The 15,691-nt window shown below is 34.8% G+C and overlaps 1 protein-coding gene across 2 annotated transcripts in view; it reads left to right on the top strand.

Annotated features, from left to right (window-relative positions):
- The window catches only part of NCK1 (NCK adaptor protein 1), a 74,795-nt gene that overhangs the window by 17,554 nt on the left and 41,550 nt on the right, over positions 1 to 15,691 (top strand). Inside the window, exon 2 of one of the 2 annotated variants that reach the window (XM_006907215.3) lies at positions 1,835 to 1,897. The exons of the other annotated variant lie outside the window; for it this stretch is intronic. The gene's annotated coding sequence lies outside the window, so the exon portion shown is untranslated. The remainder of the gene's footprint in view (positions 1 to 1,834; positions 1,898 to 15,691) is intronic. 2 annotated transcript variants of the gene reach the window in all.

The following is a 15,691-nucleotide window of genomic DNA, read 5'->3' as shown; positions in this document are numbered from 1 at the left end:
CAACCACCATTCTACATTGTCTCTATGTATTTGACTGCTCTATGAACCTTATATAAATGAAATCATAGAATATATGTCCTTTGGTGATTGGCTTATTTCACTTAGAATGCTATCTTCACAGTTTACCTGTGTTGTAACATGTCAGAATTTCCCTTTTAAGACTGGTAATATTCCATTGATTATATATTTCACATTTTATTTACCCATTCATCTTTCGATGGACACTTTGGTTGCTTCTGCTTTTTGGCTGTTACGAATAATGCTCCTGTGAATTTGGGTGAGCAGATACTCATTCAAGACTTTGCTTTCCTTTCTTTTGGGTATGTACTTAGAAGTAGAATTGCTGAATCATATGGTCATTCTGTTTTTAATTTTTTGAGGAACCACCTGTTTTCCACAGTAGCCAATTTTACATTTCTACCAGCAGTGTACAAGAGGTCTATTTTCTCTACATCTTCACCGGTACTTGTTATTTTCTGTTTTTAATAATAGCCATCCTAATTGAGTGTGATGTGATACCTCATTGGGGTATTGATTTGCATTTTCCTAATGATAGTGAAGTTGAGAATCTTGTGCTTCTTGGCTATTTGTGTGTATCTTCACTGGAAAAATGTCTATTCAGGTCCTGCGCCCATTTTTAACTGGGTCGTTTGTTTTTGGTGGTGTTAGATTGTAAAGATTCTTTATATATCTGGTTATCAATCCCTTATTAGATACAGGCTTGCATATATTATCTCTTATTTTATCGTGTACTTTGATGGACAAAAGAGTTTAATTTCGATGAAGTCCAATTTTGATGAAGTCTGGTTTTTTTTTGTTGCCTGTTCCAGATCTAAGAAATTTTGACAAATCTAGTGTCATGAAGCTTTTGCCCTATTTTTTTCCCCCTAAGAGTTTTATAGTTTTAGCTGTTACATTTAGGTTTTTGATGAATTTTGAATTATTTTTGTATATGGTGCAGTGCAAGGGTTTAACTTCGTTGTATGTTTTAATGTGAATATATGTTTTCATTTCTCTTGTTATGTAACTGGGAATGGAATTTCTGAGTTACATGATAACTGTGTTTAACCTTTGAGGAACTGCTACAAGTGGCCGTCCCATTTCATATCCCACCAGCAGTGTCTGAGGAGTCTAATTTTTCCATGGGTTTTTGAATCCAGACCACATTACCTTCTGACTGTCTTATTTCAACAAATTTTTTTGGCTGGCCTCTTTGGTGATAATTTCACTACTCTGTCTTTCTGCTGTCCCCTTTCACCAATCCATGATGCTGTTTATTGTATCAAAAGTTTACAGGGGAAAGGGGCTATGGATAATAATGGAAGTCAAGCCATTCATTTTATAATTGATAAAACTTAGAGAAGAGATTTGACCTAAAATCCTACAGTAATAATGTCAAGACTAGATAGATACCCTGCTATGTATATAACTTTCATTTTATTAAATCATTGTGTTTCCCTTTTCTGTCTCTAAAACTTCTTTTACCTGACTGTTTTATGCAGATATTCTCCCCATCTTTTCCTCTAAAATATAGTCTAAAAGCAAAGAGTTGTATGTAGGTAATTTACTTGGCAGGTGATCCTAGGGAACAAGAGCAAGGGACCAGGATGAATGAAACATGAAGAAAGCCAGTAGAAGAGTGTGTTATCGAGTTATTCACTGCTATTACAACTAGGACTCACTCCAGTGGGAACTTATGAGGATCAAGATGCATCTCAAATTGTCTACTCCTGCATGGGCAGGAGTAAACCATTATCATCTGCTCTTGTTCTCCACCAGTAGACAGTTGCCCTGGGGGGGTATAAATTCTCTCTCCTTCCCTCCCCCACTTTAGGGCTGCATACAAGAGCCTGCCAAGTGAGATCCCAGTTCCTGGGCAGAAAGCAAATGAATCACAGTGAGTACTATGGGGAAAGTAAATCAAAACTTACCTGGAACCATTAGCCTAAACTAATGACTAGTGTGGTAGGCAGATTAATGGTCTACCAAAGTTGTTTACATCCTAGTCCTCTAAACCTGTGAATATGTTACCTTGCATGGCAAAAGGGACTTTGCAGATTTTCCTGGATTATCAATAAGCCCAATGCAATCACAAGGAGCCTTATAAAGGGAGGCAGGAGTATAAATCCAAGAAAAAGATGTGGCAGTGGAAGCAGAGGTCATGATCATGTGGCCAGGAGTTGAGGAATTAGACAGGGAATGGAGTTTCCCCTAGAACCTCCTGAAGGAATGCAGACTTTGATTTTAGCTCCCTGGAACCTGTTTGGACCTTATCTCCAGAACTTTAAGATAACATATTTGTGGGTTTTTAAATTAAATTATTTTCCAATTACAGTTATATTTGTTTTGTTTTGAGCCACTAAATTTTTGGCAGTTTGTTACATGGTAGTATGGAAGATATACAGCTAGAATCAAAGGAGAGGCCATTAGCATGAAGATGAAGTATAGCAGATTTCTAATCGGTCTGCCTCTTGCTGCTGGCCTCTCCTTTGATTCTAGCTGTATTAATTTCCTACTGCTGTGTAACAAATTACCATACATCTACCTTTGGCTCTGCTCTGATCTGGTTGGACCCTAATTTGATTCTAACCCATCACTGAGTCACTGTAATCTCTTCAACAGATTTAAGAAGGATTAGTGGTGTATTCTAATGCTACCTGCTGCTGCACCTGGTGTCAAGGCAGGAATTAGTATTCATCATTTTCTTCTTTTACAAATACCCATTTCAGAATTCTCTTATGCTGGGTCTGCAATTCAGCTGCTCTAGGTTGCTTGTGACCTCTAGACTTTCATCCTTGAAGGAGTGAGTCCTTCATTGTCTTATGTTTTTTGGGTTATGTTTGCTGCAATTTCTTGTTTATTGTAGTACCAAGTACGGAAAGCCCTGAGTTTCAGACAGAATGCTCCCTACCCCCATTTTGTACAACAAGTCCTAATGATAATCAAAGCGAGTTATCACTGCTAGTATAGTTATTCCTTTCTTTGCCCGCTAGTCTATCAGCATTAGGAGCCCAAAGTGACCAAGTGGTGGTTGTAGCTTTTAGGCTCAGTGGAACCCATACTGTGTCCTCTGGTGGAAGCATTACCCTCAGGACTTCTAATACAGAAGAAGCATTACCCTCAGGACTTCTAATACAGAAGAAGGTTTCCCATCCCCACATTCCACAAGTGACTTAACTGAGATTGGTGGTGAAAGGTTTTACCCCTTGGTTTCTGGATTCGTGCATTCTAGATATTAGGCATATAACACCACAGCCATTGATTCAGTACGTATACTGCATCCTGGAAGACCAACAGGGTGACTTTTTAGTTGAGCCTTTAATATGCCATTCCATTATTTTATTAATCTGGCAGCTTCCTAGTAATGTGATCTATGGTGGGAGCAATGAATGCTATGGTCAGATGCTTATTACTACAGGCATACTGCATTTTATTATACTTCACAGATGTTGATTTTTTTTTTTTTTAAACAAAATGAAGGCAAGACCCTCCACCAGCAAAAAGATCATGACTTTATTGCAATATTTGCTTTATTGCAGTGGTCTGGAACTGAACCTGTAGTATCTCCAATGTATGCTTGTATTTCTCCTTCACCATTAAATGCGTCCCTAGGTTTAAGGTGTTGTTAAGATAGATCCGATTTTGATAAAACAAACATTTTGAAACCACTGGATGGTGGTATGGGTCAGAAGTACTGTAAACATTGAGGAACACTTTGGTCAGGGAAGACAATTTCTAGAGTAAATGTAAATTTTGCTTCTTCCCAGAATGCAAGAGTTCCAACCCCATCTTGCCACCTGTTCAGCTCTATGTCTGATAAGCTGCTCTTTGTATTCTGTAGTTATTCTGATCCTGCTAGAATTTTGTCTTTTTTAGTAAGGTGTTTTTATTTTATGATAATTTTTAAAAATAAGTTAAAGATGTTGTTGATAATAGGGAATATGACGAACAGAAGTTTTAAATTTTGATATGGTCAACTATGTGATTCCATATTTAAGGAATTTAAGAAAAGACAAACTGTATAGTGACTAGAGAGCCCATCAGTAGTTGCTATGAGGGAGTAGTTGTAAAGGGGCACAAGGGAAATTTTGGGGGGTGGCGAAAATGTTTTAGATCTTCATTGCGGTGCAGGTTGTACAATTTTATACGTTTGTCAAGACTCGTTAAACTCTACAGTTAAAATCGGTGAATTTTGTATGTGAATTAAATTTCTCAACTGATTTTAAGGAAAGAAGAGGATTTAATGTACTCATTTTTCAATCTTTATTTATTTATAGTTTCTGCTTTTTGATTCTTATGTTTGAGAAACTCCTTGGATTTTATTTTATTTTTTTACAATTTTTTCATTTTATTCTGCTCTTTAGCGTCCCTATAGTCTTAAAATGTACCCAGGATTTGTTTTAATCGTGTAGAGTAAGACACACAGACATGGAATGACTGTAATGAAGGAAAAAGTTTTTACTCACAGTTCTCTAGAAACAGGAGGCCACTGGAGGCCATGCCATGCCGCACAGGGCCATGTGGGGAAGCACCAAGATTGGTCAGGAGGTAGAAGGAGCAAGGGGATAACATGGGCTGGAGCCTTTATTGTGGTTTCTGTGGAAAGGAATGGATGAGGAGGGCCTACCTTTGAGCAAGGGTGAACAAGGTTAGGATTTGATAGTTTGAATAATTTATAGCTCTGGGTGATAGGGGTGGTCTCTAGTTGTGTAGTACCTGACCCTGGGGGTGATTTAGGGCAAGGAGAATATAGGCTCTGGATTGGTTGGTTGTATATCAAAGATGTACTCTCAGGTAAGTTGGTTGCTATCTCAAGGAATTAGGTAACTAGGAGTGACAATCCCTCCCTAGGTGCAAAGAACCCTGCCATTTAAGAGCATCATAAACTATAGAAAAAAGTTATTGATGCACTTGTTTCCTTTAAGTTTATTCTGTTGTCTTTTTTCAGTTTCTTGATAGAAAATGTATTAGTTAAGCATATTCAGTCTTACTGTTTTGTTACAAATGCATTAAGGCTATAATTTGAGTTGAACACCACATTTTGATAGAATAGTATTTTTATTGTTATTTTTTTATTTTGTAATTTCTGTTGTGATTTTATTTTAATATTTTGTTTAGGAGTCCATTTTTAAGTTTACAGACATTTAAAAAATTTTTTATTGGTTAGTTCAACATATTGTGGTCAGAATATGGTCTTAAATATATGTTCTTTGAAATTTCTTTTTGTGTCTTTTGTAACTCTTAATACATGATCAATTTTTAAAAATATTTCATGTGTACTTGAAAATAATTATATTCTTTTGGGGTGGGTCTTGGAGGGTTCTCTATATAACTATTAGATTAAATTTACTAATTTTGTGGATCATGTAGTCTATGTCCTTATGTTTTGGCTTTCTGATATGTCAGTTTCTAACATAATAAATTAAGAGGCTGCACACTGGTTAAAAATTGTTTTTCTTGTAATTCTATGACTTTTTGCCTTATTTTAAGAGTAAGATATGTATAAAGTTTAGGTATTTTTTGAAGTTTATTATTACTTTTGTTACTGTATATCATCTCTCCATATCTATTAATATTGCTATAATATTGTTTTATCTGATTAAAATGGTATATCACCTTTTTTCGTGTTGGTGTTTGCCAAAATATTTTTTTCCTTTATTTTCAGTTTTTCTGTCCTATAAGTAGCTTTAATTGAATTTTGTATTTATTTTTATGTCTAATCTGATAACTTTTAAAAAGTGAACTAAACTCATCTAATTTATGATATTGCTGAACCTTGAACAACATGGGTGTTAGGGGCGCCAACTCTTGACACAGTTGAAAATCTACATATAACTTTTGACTCCCCCAAAACTTTTAATTGTCTCTTGGTATCTACAAAGGATTGGTTCCAGGAACCCTACAGGTAACCAAAATCTGTGGATGTTCAAGTCCCTTATATAAAATGGCATACGTCAGTGCATGCAGTAAACCCTTCACATCTGTGGACTTTCAACCATGGATTGAAAAACAGTACAGATATTTATTGAAAAAAATCCATGTATCAGTGGGCCCACACAGTTCAAACCTGTGTTGTTCAAGGGTCAGCTGTATAAGTAGGCTTATTTTTTCTTGTTTTGTTTATTACACTTTTTCTTTCCTCTCTTTTCCTGTCTTTTGATGAATTGATAATTAAGTACTGCCCATGACTCAGATGTAACAAAGTAGGAATGTAGAATCTTAACTGTTGCCCCCCATTGCCACAGATATATCCATGTGGCATCAGCCTCAGTCTTGTATGCCTTATATGCTAGGAACTGATGATAACGCAGTGAATATACAAGGGCAGCAACATCCTTGATCAAATATTTTGTAATTTAATTTCTTCTGGAATATCGTTTTTATCCTAGTACTGATGGTGTTCCTGAAAGTACTTGAAAGTAGAATTGGAAGTTTTTACCCTTCAAAAGTACTAAAATAAAATAAATTATAATAAAGAAATAGTGGATGATAGGTATGATTTTCAGGGAAAAAAGTATATTTCTTTATACTAGCAAAATATTCTGTTAATTTCTTTCAGCAGTGTTTTGAAGTTTTTATTTTGCAAGTCTTTCACACTTTTGGTTAAGTTTTTTCCTAAGTATTTTTTTCTTTTTCATGCTATTGTAAATGGAATTGTTTCTTAATTTCCTTTTCAGATTGTTCATTGTTAATGTTAGAATGCAACTGATTTTTGTGTATTGATTTTATATCCTGCTACTTTTGCTGTGTTTATACCAACTGAACTTTGATAACAGAAAAACTGCTCCTGTACAGCTGCATTCCACCTCTTTTCAGTTATTGATGTCACAGAAATAGGTCTTTAAATATTGTGTGTCTGAAAACATAGACTAATAATTTTTTTAATGAATTAGTCTCTTTCATTCTGTAGAAAACAAAATGTGGAGTTACAAACCAAAGTTAAAATGATACTAGCTTTTAGACTAATAATTGTTTTTTAAAATTGTTTTTTATTCTCTTAAATCATATAAAACACAAAAAGTGGAATTACAAACTGAGGTTTCAATAATTTCTTTTATAATTGCTCATGTATTTACTTTTATTCATATAGCTTTCAGTTACTGTTTATTATCATTTCATTTCAACCTGCAGGAAGTACTTCCTTTACATTTCTTGTAGGGCGGATCTAATGGTAATGAACTTCCTCAGCTTTTGTTTATCTAGGAATGTCTTAATTTCTCCCTCAATTTTGAAGGAAGGCAGTTTTGCCAAATATTGCATTTAATTGACAGGGTTTTTTTTTCTTTCAGTATTTTTAGTGTATCAACGTACTATATTCTATCCTGCAAAGTTTCTGGTGAGAAATCTGCTGATAATCTTATTGAGGATCCCTTGTATATGATGAATTGCTTCTCTTGCTGCTTTTAAGATTTTGTCTTTGTCTTTCAGTATTTTCATTATAATATATCTCAATATGGGTCTCTGAGTTTATCCTACATGGAGTTTGGTGAGCTTCTTGGATGTTTATATTTATGTCATTCATCAAATTTGGGCTGTTTTCAGCCATTATTTATTCAAATAATCTCTTTGCCCCTTTAGTCTCCCTTTTCTCCTGGCACTCCCACAATGCATATGTTGATTCTTTTGCTGGTGTCTCACAAGTACCTTATTCTGTGTTTACTTTTCTTCAGTCTTTTTTGTGTATTCCTCTGACTTGATCATTTCAATTGCCCTATCTTCATGTTCACTAATTCTTCTATCTGCTCAAACCTATTTTTTGAATCCCTCTGATGAATTTTTCATTTTTGTTATGCATTTTTCGGTTCCAGAATTCGTTTTAGTTTTTTAGTTATTTCGAACACCTTCAAGTCTTGTGTAGATTTGTCCTCTGGTCTTTCTCTGGGACGGTTACTATTAGTTTATTTTTTCCTTTGAATGGGCCATACTTTCCTATTTCTTTGTATTCCTTGTGATTTTGTTGTTAAAAATTGGACGTTTGAATCTCATAAATGGTAAATCTGAAAATCAGATTCTCCCTCTTCCCAAAGTTTGCTGGGGTTTTTGTTTATTTGTTTTGTTTTATTTTGTTTTTGATTGTTATAAGCTGTGTCTGTGCCAGGAATCATCCTGAGATAAAAACTTAAGCTCTTCTCAGGCCTTTTCTGAGCTTGTGCCTTTTTCTGAGTATGTATGGTAACTTTCTAAATTCCCCTGTTCCTACTTCTTTAATGTCTGGCTCCCAAAAGAGGAAAAAGAGAAAAATGAAGTGAGAAAGGTAAAAAGAGGCCGCAGCCCTTTAGATCTCCAAGATCTCCTTGAGGGAGAGGGGCTCATATAGTTCGTGGGGAGAGTGCATGCAGAAAGTGCCTGCCTCTGTCAGCACTTCAGTCATCAGAAGCAGCAATCAGCTGTCAGAATACAGATCCTTTATTTCCCAGCTTGGCTCCCATAAGCTACTCCTGAAACTAAGGCACAGCTGACTGGCATAGGACTGAGGGGTGGAGGATAGGTAGTCATTGCCAGGCTACAAGCTGAAATTGATGGAAATGAACCAAAGTTTATATACTAAGCCTTTCCCTGGAAGTTTCAACTCTTGGAATAAACTCCAGAGTTCTGACATAGTTATATCAGACAGATTTTGCTAGTATAATTGTTTATGTGGTGAGACAGGTTCTTAGTGCTTCCTACTCCACCATCTTCCCAGAATCTTCTCATGACTTAAAAAAAGTTTCATTATAGTTTAAAAGAGTTCTTCTCTTTTTCTCCTGATTTTCAGGAACTCTAGAACAATAAGTTCATTGTGATTCAAAGCAAATGCATTTGAGACCTTTCATTTATCTTTCAAGTCTAGATAGCAGGCATTTAAAGGAGGAATTCATGTTTCTGATACTTTTTTTCTCCCTAAGAACAAACAAAAAGCTTCAAACTGGAAGAAGGTGAGACTGGAATTAGACTGCTTAAAGGAAGCAAATGCCTTCATTACTACTAAGGTAGTGGTAATGAGATTGGAAATAACTGGATTTATTTCAGTCCTATGAAGGAGGTAAAAAGGTCATGACGAGATGTGGGGGTTGACTGAGCAGGGTTCATTAATTCAGATAATTGGATTAATGGTAGTACTCTTTACTGAATTATAGAACACAGAAGCAGAAACTGTAGGGGAAATTAGTTAAGCGTGAGGTGCCTGTGGAGTAGACAAGCATAGTGCTTTACAATTTAGAAAGCATTTTTATGCCTAGGGATTTTGAGTAATAGTATTCTGGTTTCCTATAACTCCAGTAGGTCTTGTGGTATGCATAGGCCAAAAGGATAATGGGAGGCACAATAAAATTTAGTAGGGCTAAGTGGTAAAGCCCTAAAACTATTTTTGAATAGAAATTAAATAAACACATGGAGGGCATGAGGGGAGATTAGAATTAAGTACAGCAATTAATGTGAAAAATACTCAAATGTTGATTAGTTGTATCTTAAATATATCTGGGATTTCAGGTGAACACAAGTTTGGTGTGTGTTAGGAGAATATGATTGCTAAAAGTGATGGCACGATCTAAACTTTATTTTTACTGTACAGTATGGAGAAATGATAGTTCTGCTTTTCTCAGTGCTGTGTGTATTATTTTGGGAATATGTACAACTTGGAGTGACACTTACGAGATAACAGTAATTAGAGTATAAAAGAGTAAGTGGCTTGGGATAGCAATGGGTTAATATAATAAAGAAATTAGAAAGCACAATACAAATCTGGTTTTGTTTAGTTCAGAAAGCTTAAGGGAGAACTTAGAGCATAGTTTTAGCATTCAAGAGAGACTTCTTGATATTATCTGATTCAGTTCTCTTATTTAACAGAGTTTCAGGGAGGTTGATAGGACATTGCCTGGGTCATAGCTAATGGCAGAGCAGTGTCTGGAACCCAAGTATGTGGATAGAAGGGAAATTGAATGTATCATAAGCATATTTTATTTGTAGAGACATTGAAGCACGGCTGGGACTAAGGTGAGGTAAGCAAGTTACCCAGGGTATATAATTGAAGGAGACAGTTATTTCTAGGTGCAGACTCTGTACTTGGAAGATCTTTATTTATCAAAATAATATATGAGCATGGTTTAAAAGGTCAAATAGCGCTAAGATTAAGGATAGCTGGAGGAACCTATATGCAGTGGTGGTGGACGAGAATTATCCTTTAAGACCTAGCCCTGTGTGTGCAGTAATCTAACAGTTGGCAAGAACCTATGGAGCATCGCTTCACTTTATCTAAGAACAGTGTGAGGTGTTCTGTTCTCAGGCCTGGTTCCTATTCTTTTTCTCTTGAATCAGATCTTAGACAGATTTTCTTCCTTTGTGCTTGTAAAGCTGTTTTTTAAAAAGAAAAGAAAGCTGTTTTCTCCTACACAGACCCTTGGGGGTTCTCTCAATCTTGGCTGAAGAGCTAAAGAATCTAGACACTCCTCATTTCCTCTACTTTGCAGCCTACTTAGCCAAATAGGGAAGCAATTTAGGGGTAACAGTAACAGAAATGAGAGGTGACCCTGTTCTTTAACTTTTACTGTCTTGGCCTCTGGTGTCTAGTTTCTGACTCCTATTTATTTTTAAGGATGGAGTCACCTAAATTGGTTCCATTCCCCTTAGGTAAAGGACATGTTTCTTTATGAGGGTTCTTTTCTCCAGTACTTAGGGGTTGGAGGCAATCTAGGCTGGATAAAATACCTACTTCCATGTCTCAGAAAATAGCTTGTATTTCCCAGAAACTCCAGGATAGATGACACTGGGAGTAGACAAGCTATCCTCCAAGTATTAGTGGTTCCCTTTTTGGCATTACCCTATCTGAGGAGAATAAAACCAAAATGCATAGCCTCTGTCTTAGAACTAATGAGTATAAATTTGTTTTGAAGCTTGTCTGGATCTGCCCTGTTTTATATCTAATACCTAGCTTGCCTCTTTAGGACCATTTTATATTTTTTTCTTGTTTAGGCCTTTGGAGTTCAAGACAGTCCATTTGTTTTTATATTACATTTTAAAATAGGTGGATTCTGGGAACTAAGATTTTATAAAGTGAAAAGGCCGCTGATTTTATTGGTCCAGTCAGAGATAGTTAAATGTACAAACAGTAGCAGTACATTGAACCTAACTTACAGATGCAATTGGCATAGTTTGTGATGCTAATGGGAAGTGAATAAGTTTAAAATAAGTCAGCATTACAGATAAAACAGTACTAGCAAAGAAATAGAACTTTGCCCACTAGCTCTTCCATGACAGCTTTAGCTTTGCGATCTGGATAGCTCATACTGTGCCTGGACAAAGTAGGACCTCAAAAAATTACTGGTAAACATGTTTGTAAGTGATAGCTTGATAAAAATCAGTGATTTAATTGCTTATAAACCCCACAGTGTTCAGTGTTAGCTTTCACTAAACCCATCCCAAAGTGTTTACACACACACAGTTGTTAAATTGGAAAATGTCTGTATTTGCTAGTTTTAGGATTTCCTTAGTCTCCAACTAGCTTTTTTAATCCTTTTTTTTTTTTTGCTCATTTTTCTTCCATCTGCACTTTCTTATAGAGTATTCTTTTCTCCTTTAAATTCGATAGTCTTTTTTTCAGTCGTTCAGATACCTATTATCCTCTTATATATTGGCCCTATTTGTTTTTGTTTTAACAGAAAGTTATTTTTTTTTTTTGTTTATGAAATGAGAAGTCCAGGGATAGATTCTGGATTGAGGATTGATTAGATTTGGGGGCTCAAAGAATGCACTCTAATCTCTGTTCACCTCTCACTTTCATTGTCAGGTTCTAGACATGGTGACATTAAAGTCTACATGCTCTGAGGTTTAAGTCTGTTGGAAAAAGAGAGTGCCTTCTTAGTAACCCCCATAGACTCTAGGAGTCTTTCTGAATGAGCAACTTGAGTTTTAAGCCCATTCTTGAACTAGTCACAAGAATTAAGGGATTTTAATATTCTGATTGGCCGTGCATGGATTGCATATATTACCCCTGAGTTGGTGGAACTACACCTGAAAAATGTCTAAATAGAATTGTTGGGTTGGGGGTGGAGAGGATAGTTTCTCAGGAGAAAGTTGAGATACTGTTACAAAAAGAAGGGAGAATGATGCTGGTAGAGCTTACAAATCAGCTATTCAATATTTTGATTGAGTTAATTTTTTATTTTTAAGAGATCAATAAAGTGTTCTAAATTTTTTAATTATCAAGGTAAGATATGAAACATAGTTTAAAATGTCATATAGTGCTAAGAGGCCTGTAACAAAAGTAACAGTCCTTTGCTCTTTTCCACATTTTCAGCCCCTTTGTCTCATGAGGTTAATCACTTTCAACTTTTTTAGCTGTTTCTGAAAAATACCAGACAGCTAGAAAAGTTGAAAGTGATTACCTTTAAAGGCAAGGGGATGAGAAAAGGAGGAGAGCAAAGGACTGTTACTTTTGTCATAGGCCTCTTGGCATTATATGACATTTTAAACTATGTTCATATATTTACTTCGATAAATAAAAATATATGTCTGCATTATCTCTGATTCATTAATTTTAGACATCTACCTGTCTTCTATTAAGATAAATGAGGACATTTGTTTTCTTAACCTATTTCTCAGCTCCAGTCTTGATAAAATTATATGTCATATTCAGTATTTTTTCATTATGACCATATAACCATGCACATATTTCTTTATAGGTGACCCACCTCTTGTGATTAAATTTCCTTTCTCGTGTAACTTATTTTTTCTTGAAAGTTATAAGAAATTTATAAGGTTCTCATTTAAAATTTTCTTTGTTTTTTTTGAGTTGATAGCTATGTCTTCTCATATTCTCCAATAGTTCTATAAAATTTATATTTGTATAAATGTTCTCATAGTCATATCTGTCAGATAATTCATTTTTTTTTCTTTTTTTTTTTCCCCCTGGAAGCCTCTTCTAATTTGGAATTTTTATTCTAGACCTGCTTCAAAACTAAATTTATTTATTTTTGGCATCCTGGAATTTTGTTTTGCCTTTATTGGTTTCCCTGCTTCCTAGATCCTGTGTCTTCTTTTCTCTTGCTTTGCTCCTTTGTTTCCTGAGTTAAGGGTACAATATTTTGAGAATACATGTCTGAAAATAACTTTATAGGGATTATCGTTTTATGGATATAGAGTTTCAGCTTTGCAAGTTGGAAGTTGTCTGGAGATGGATGGTGGTATTTGTTGCTCTATTGAACTGTACACTTAAAAATGATTCAGATGAGAAATTTTATGTGTAGTATATTAATTAGTTAGCTAGGGCTGCATAACAAAGTATCACAGACTGGTTGGCTTCAGCAACAGAAATTTATTGTCTATAAATTCTGGAGGCTAGAGTCTGAGAGAGAAAGTTGTTAGCAGAGTCGGTTTCTTCTGAGGCCTCCCTCCATGGCTTGTAAGTGGTTGCCCTTCTACCAGTGTCTTCATATGGTCTTTGCACTGATGTGTCTGTGACCCTAGTTGGCTCTTCTTATGATACCAGTCATACTGGATTAGGGCCCACCCTAGTGACCTCATTTTACCTTAATTATCTCTTTAAAGACCTTATCTCCAATTACAGTCATAATCTGAGATACTGGAGGTTGGGACTTTCAGTGTCTGACTTTTGGGGATGGGGATGGAATTCAGCCCATAATAGGTATTTTACCACAATATAAAAAATACATATAAGGGAATATAGTCAATATTATAATAACTGTGTATGTTGATAGATGGGTACTAGACTTATCGTGGTGATCACTTCGTAAGGTATATAAAGGTCTAATCACTATGTTGTACACCCGAAACTAATATAATATAGTATGTCAACTGTAATTGAAAAATAAATTTAAAAAATTTTTTAACAAAGAATGAATAGTGATATGAAGAACATTATGTATCTTCCAGAAATTGCAGTTAAGGGTATTGTCCATTATACTGTATAGAATATAAATATATGTATAATACACAAAGAAATATAAAATAAAATGCCATTATAGTCAGTTATCAACCCATTTATGTTTAATTGCCATGTAGTACAATAAGGATTAAATAGTTAATGCATTTGTTTGTTGTGTTAATTATGACATTAAATTCTTCATTATACTTTTTTCATAGTTGGTGGTTTATACCATAATCATGTGCTTATAATTTAGCAATATTAACAAGATTATTTTATTGCTTTTACTTTGGCTGTAACATATAATGGCTCATCTTTAAATTATATAAATTGGTGATATGTTCTTAATGTGTTCTTGGTGGAGCTTATCGTAATTCAGAGAGCGTAATAAGAAAAATTTTGTGAAATCTAACAAAGTAGTCATATAGAGAGTAATGCCTTGTATATATGATATAATTAAATAAGTTGTTGAAGAAATAGAATATTAGTTGCTATTTTTGAGAGCAGGAGTTTTGCTACATGTGCCTTTTCTTACTCTCAGGCCTTAGCTCAGTGTGCTCCAAGTCTGTAATAACTACTTGATAAAACATTCGTCAAATGAGTAAGTGAATGAATTTTGGTATGTACAGAACTTTTGTCCTTGTCATTTTGTGCTTTCTCACATTGGGGATGTTTTCAGTGATATTTCCGAAAGTGAATAGTATAAGGTGCATTTTATTTGATGTATTGTTTTTAAAAAGTGGAGGGGGCCTTGATTTTAAGTAGCATTTATTTCAGATTAGCCTGTAATTTTAAATTTTCCCCATGATGGGATTCTTATCCATGTTGTTTCAGTAGTAAGAGTATTTAATAATTAAAATGACTTGACAAAATAGTAAGGTTTTAATATTGAATGGAGTAAAATTATCTTAACAATTGCCTTGTCTTTTTGCATTGCTTATAGCATATCGAAGTTAGTTATTTGGGGATTTTTTTTCCCTCTTAATTGTTTACTGAGAGATCTGTAGCCCAACCAAACTTCCGGAGTTAGTCACTTGGGTATTGTCACTTGCTGATTTTTATCAGAAACAGGAAATTGTCAAGTTATGTGTTAAAGTACAGCAGATTCTAAAATTGCATTTGTACTAGCATGGAGATTTACTTTTAGAATTTTTTCTTATCACTAGCTGGTTCCTTAACTTTTTCCTCAGAATATAACAACTGGTTTGCCAAAAATGGTGATATTTATTATGACCTATATACATAGCAAACAGTACCCTTCCTCACAGAGTACATATCATACACAATATGGTTGGTAAAATGATTTGGCGAACAGTGTCATTAATACATAGATACGCATAATGAATTTCTATAAGAATGTTGAGGAAGAACATGTTTTTAGATGTCTGGCCTGATGTTATTCTCATATTTAGATTAGCAGTTCTATAAGGGTTCTTAAAATGGACTTTTTAGGGAGTCTACAGGGCCAAAAACTATTTTCATATGTTAAGATGTTAATTTTCATTTTCACTCTGGAGTTTCCAGAGGCTGCGTGAAATGCAATGATATTTTATGAGATGTAAACATTTGAAAGATCCGCAAAACTCAGTGAACGTATATTATATGATGACACATGAATAAAAACAAGTCCATTTAAAGTATAAGACAGACCCAATGAGTGTTTTCTGCTGTATATTTATTTTAGTTTATATACAGTAAGATTCATACTTTTGGAGGTGTGAATGAGATTTGACACAGAATTATGTGATCACTACCACAGTCTAAATACAGAACAGTTTCTTCGCCCCCTGTCAAGAAAATAAAATTCCCTCATGCTTTTGTAGTCCCACTTTC

The sequence above is a fragment of the Pteropus alecto genome, unplaced genomic scaffold (assembly GCF_000325575.1).
Source record: "Pteropus alecto unplaced genomic scaffold, ASM32557v1 scaffold92, whole genome shotgun sequence".
Lineage (NCBI taxonomy): Eukaryota > Metazoa > Chordata > Mammalia > Chiroptera > Pteropodidae > Pteropus > Pteropus alecto.
Note: the sequence above shows the minus strand (reverse complement) of the source record. Positions and strands in the feature narration are given on the sequence as shown.